The sequence below is a fragment of the Vicia villosa genome, linkage group LG5 (genome assembly GCF_029867415.1).
Source record: "Vicia villosa cultivar HV-30 ecotype Madison, WI linkage group LG5, Vvil1.0, whole genome shotgun sequence".
Classification (NCBI taxonomy): domain Eukaryota; kingdom Viridiplantae; phylum Streptophyta; class Magnoliopsida; order Fabales; family Fabaceae; genus Vicia; species Vicia villosa.
In genome coordinates this window covers 36,965,387-36,970,495 of record NC_081184.1, presented here as the reverse complement: position 1 = coordinate 36,970,495, position 5,109 = coordinate 36,965,387, and positions in this window count along the sequence as shown.

Here is a 5,109-nt window from a genome sequence, read left to right as displayed (position 1 = left end):
GAAGAAGTCCATGAACCAACCCTATTTCACATTTCAATGCATATAGAAGAATCGGTTGAAACAAACTTGAACGGAGATGAGAAACCCTTTTATTATTTTCTTCAATTTTTGAATGGCGAAATAAACGCCATCCATAACTTATGGCTCAAATAAAGAGGGAAAATTTTGGGGTGCAACAGCTGCCCCTATTCAAACTTCTTGAACCTGACGAGTGAGAAACGAAAGTTTCGAACCGTTGAGGTGGAAGGAGATTGAATACTAGAATGAACTCGAAAATTTGCGCTCTTGATCAATAGAAGATTCCAACTTGCAATGAAGAAGGAATGTACCACCCCGCAGGCAGGGAGAAAAAACTTCAATTGATCTGGATAATTAAGTAGCTCCAACTCGCGATAAGAAGGAACAGGCAACCCCACAGGCAAGGGGAAAAACTTCAATTGATCTGGGCATCAAGAGAAGGAACATCTCGACTGATCTGGGCATCAGGCGTAGCAGATGTCTTCCGAACAGGAATCGGGGATAGATGTCTAAGTCGATCTGGGAATCGAAAGGAGATATTTCGGTTGATCTGGGCATCAACGGGTAGTAAGTATCTCTGGTCTGGGCACCAAGGCGACATCTCCATCTGATGCAATTAAATCATCAGGCAGATATTCCAACTGATCTGGGTATCAGCGGCTTGCTCCTTCGTAAGATCGACGAGATCCGGAGGCGGTTCCCTCAACTGAAAGTCTGGTTTATTAGGAATAGGAACAATATCTCTTCCGAACTGTGTACGCCGGGAAAGGAAGTCTTTGAACTGATCTAGGCTCGATGCTAGAAAATAAGTAGAACAATCCTCTTCTGAATGACAAAGTCAATCAGGCAGATATCTCCATCTGATCTGGGCATCAGTGGCTTGCTCCTTCGTAAGATCGACGAGATCCGGAGGCGGTTCCCTCAACTGAAAGTCTGATTTATCAGGAATAGGAACGGATATCTCTTCCGAACTGTGTACGCCGGGAAAGGAAGTCTTTAAACTGATCTAGGCTCGATGCTAGAAAATAAGTAGAACAATCCTCTTCTGAATGAAAAAGTCAATCAGGCAGATATCTCCATCTGATCTGGGTATCAGTGGCTTGCTCCTTCGTAAGATCGACGAGATCCGGAGGCGGTTCCCTCAACTGAAAGTCTGATTTATCAGGAATAGGAACGGATATCTCTTCCGAACTGTGTACGCCGGGAAAAGAAATTATCTTCAACTGATAGTAAGCATCAGGACTGGGCAGATGAGTTCTTCTTCTGAACGAAAATAAATCGTCAGGACGTAGATATTTCCAACTGATATGAGGCATCAGCAGGCTTGCTCCTTAGGAAGATCTTGGGAGATCCGGAGGCGGTTCCTTCAACTGAACTAGAATCAGGATAGGAACAAATATCTTCAACCGATTTGAGGGCATCGGGAATAAGAATGCATTCAACTGATCTGACGATGTCAAGATAGGAAAACAAACTTCTTCTGATTAAGACATCAGGATAAGCGTCGGTAATGATTAGGCGAGTTGCTCTCTGGGAGGCATTTTGAAACTTGATAACTTTCCTGCAGAAGGAAACAGATATAATATGATTTATGCATGATGCATGTATGAATGTATATGGAATAACGCTCCCGAGAGGGAAGGCGCTATACGCTTAGAGAATGTAATGCAAATGATGCATGATTCGAACGTTGCTTAGGGAGACAACGGATGAGCACTGAATTGCTGAAGCAGTCCTGGAGAGAGTATAGAACTCTGCGGGGAGGACAAGATGAGTGACCAAGGGTCACAAACTGCGAGCTGGCAAAGATGGATCAGAAATCTGCTGGAGACGATCAAATCTGGATGCGAGCTCTGGATGGGGAATAAATCCTGCTTGGGGATATGAACATCCCAATTAACTGCTTGGGGAATACCCTGGAAACTTCATTGGAGAAGCAAATTCTCGACACTCTGGGGATGTGGAGATAATGGGCAAGTCATGGAGACAGCTCTGATGGGGAGTGACCAACTTGCTGGTGAATAAAGCATTCCGCTGGGGAAATCCTCGAAGGAAACAGATTCTGCTAAGGATGCGAGTGAAACTCTGCTGAGGAGAGACTCAGTGGAGAAGATGAATACTTCTGCATAACGATCCACTGAGGAGATAAGAAATCCACTGGGGATAAGGAACTTAGCATAAGAACCTTTGTTAAGACCAGTGAGGCATTCGGGCAATGGTACCTCATTAAGAGCTTGCTGGGGAATCAGATATCAATCAATCAAGATTCAACTGGGGAGGATATTCCACCGGGGAATAAGGCTTCTGAAGCACGGAGAATGCATCAAGGTGTGCTTTACCGAGGATATGAGAATCTTGGAACAAAAGAAAGCCTCATCTGGATGCACTCAGCTGGGGAGTGAGAATCTCTCACTTGGCTAGATCCGCCAATGCACTGATATGGCGTACTCGAAAGGATGTACCTGCGAGGTATACAGATGAAAATACCCCGAGATATAGCATGACGTCCACGGGATTTCCTCACATGGCAGAGAACAGTAATGCTCACCCACAATGGGAAAATGCAAGAGCAAACAGATTGTCACACATCTTGTCTTTGAAACTTTCCAACCAAGCAACGAATTCAATGAGTTGACAGGCAAGCAATGATTAGAACACCAAACAAGTATCGGCCGGAGCATCAAACAGACATCGATTCTCCAAGAGAGTGCCACCAGGAAGTGGGCTTAAGGGGTCAAGCAAATGTTGATGTCACAGATACCAAACAGGGATTGGCTTTCATAGTATTCGGGATATTCATATTGATTGTAAGGATGCCAACAAGTATTGGACTTTCAACTTTTAGCTGCTGAGGATGACGACCCTGACGGTTCTCAAGCTCATAACTTGTTTAGCTCACACCCGAACTTTAAACTGAACACCTCCTGATGAGGATAAAATGCCGATGCATAGTGTCTTGCCCCAGTATCATGAATTTTGGAACCATGCCCCTGATTGACCAGAGTTGTAGGTAGCTTCAAATGCACTTGGATGAATGCCCCTGATTGCTTAGCACTTAGAGAGATTCTTCGAATCTTGACCTGATTGCCTCAGATTGATTGAAAACTTACTCGATAGAGTAATCAAATGCTTTTGTGCCCTTGAGGGTGATCAGACTTTGAAATATTGCTACCTTTGCTCAACGGAGTTCGGAAGACAACTTGTCCTTCGGGAGGAATAAACTTTTCATCTGAAGTTCATGATAGAAACTTTCTTGATGTCGAGCACTTGTTCATATGCAAAGAATGTTTATTATGAGAAATATAATTCTAATGCAAAGAGTATGTTTGTCCTGAAGTTTAAAGAAACTTTTTGAAAGGATGCCGTAACATCGATTTTTTGAAAGAAAGATGGTGTGATACCAACCCAAGCAATTAGCGGATCTCCTAGGAGTCAGCTTACCGTATTCTCGTGTATAGTCTGCTTTCGAATTAACCCATGCTTCAGTTAGGACTTTTCAGGGTTGTAACGTGGTCAGGTTCACGGTTTTTTTAGAAAAAAGGATTTTTAGGCTCAAATTATTTGGTGCCCACCCCCTTCATGATGTTCTCCAGTCCTAAGTTCAGTTAACTTGACACGAGCATTCATCTTCAAGAGGAGTTTGGAAATGATTGAGGAGTCAATGAGGTCTTCTGGACATGACAATCACTTTACCTTTAGTTTTTGGTGTCTGATCACACGACTTTGTTCTTTTGATGAGGATCTTTATTTTGTAATCCTTGTTTTGCTTTCACTTCTTTTTTTTGTTTCCCTAACTTTTGCCTGGACAAATTCTTTTGAACTTTGATTTGGATGTCCAGCGGGATGCCCTAATTTTTGCCTAGGTCACATGCTTTCAACTTGTTGACTTAGCGGGCTTTTCCTTTTTTCTTCATTCTGTTTTTTCTTTTTTTTTTGAACAAGTCGTGTGATCCTGAATCTCAGATTTGTTGGAAGTGATTGTGACTGCCTGAGTCCTTGATTGATGAAGAATTACCATTGTGGTATTGTCATATTTTGACCTCCTGATGTGAGGGATAAACCACAGCGGCTTTGATGTTGGTCTCGACCTCCTAATGTGAGGGATAAATTTGATGTCTCGACCTCCTTAGGTGAGGGATAATCGTTGTGGATTTGATTTTCCTCAATCTTTTGAAGGATAGCCATTATTGTATCCTTAGATGTGTACTCCTGATGAATTTTGAATGCTCAATCAGGTTAACTGAATACTACCCTGCCCCAGGGTTAAAATAAGGGTTTTTTTGTATAGAAAAGAAACTCCTACTTCGAAGGCTCAGAGGGGTTATCGAGGGTATATCTCCCTTATATCTCCAGTGTTTGGGAATTTGAAACAATGCCTGTACATCATCAACAGGGTTCTACTCAAAAGCATACCATTTGAGGTTCTTGGTATTATGTTCATCATTCTCCCTTCGGAGTTATCATGCTTTGTGTAGCAAGAGTTAAGTATCACAAAAAGCATAAAAAAAACATATAAGAGCAAAAGCGAATGGATTTTTCAAGACAAACATATCCAATGCATTATTATTATAGTTCAAAAACAAACAAGTTTTACATGCAAACAATATCGAACAAAGCAAGAAAGCTTAAACATGAACATGCAATATGATTTAACAATTGCCAATGTTGAGGAGATTCTCTCCGTATGGACTTATTGCTTCAGAAGATCCGTTGAGTCGGAGGAGAACTTCAATTCTAGCCTTCAAGTGTGAATGTGACAGCCTTTGAATCAATCAGGTCTTGAACCTTGTCTTTGAATGACTGACAATCTTCAATCAGATAACCAAGTGCCCCAAAGTGGAAAACACACCAAGCACTAGCATATGTTCCTGTAGAATCATTACTTCCTGGAAGAAGATTTCGGCGAGGCCATACAAAAGTTGTAAATGCTCAGCTTTAGGGATTTGAGTTGTGCCAGTGGTGCACAAACTCAAGATACAAGGCATCTTGCTTATCCCTCGGTCGGGAGCCCTCAAAAACATCGCCGGGATTTTGTGAATGCTTTAGGGATTTGAGTTGCCAATGTTGCAAACTCAAGAACACGGAGTCTTG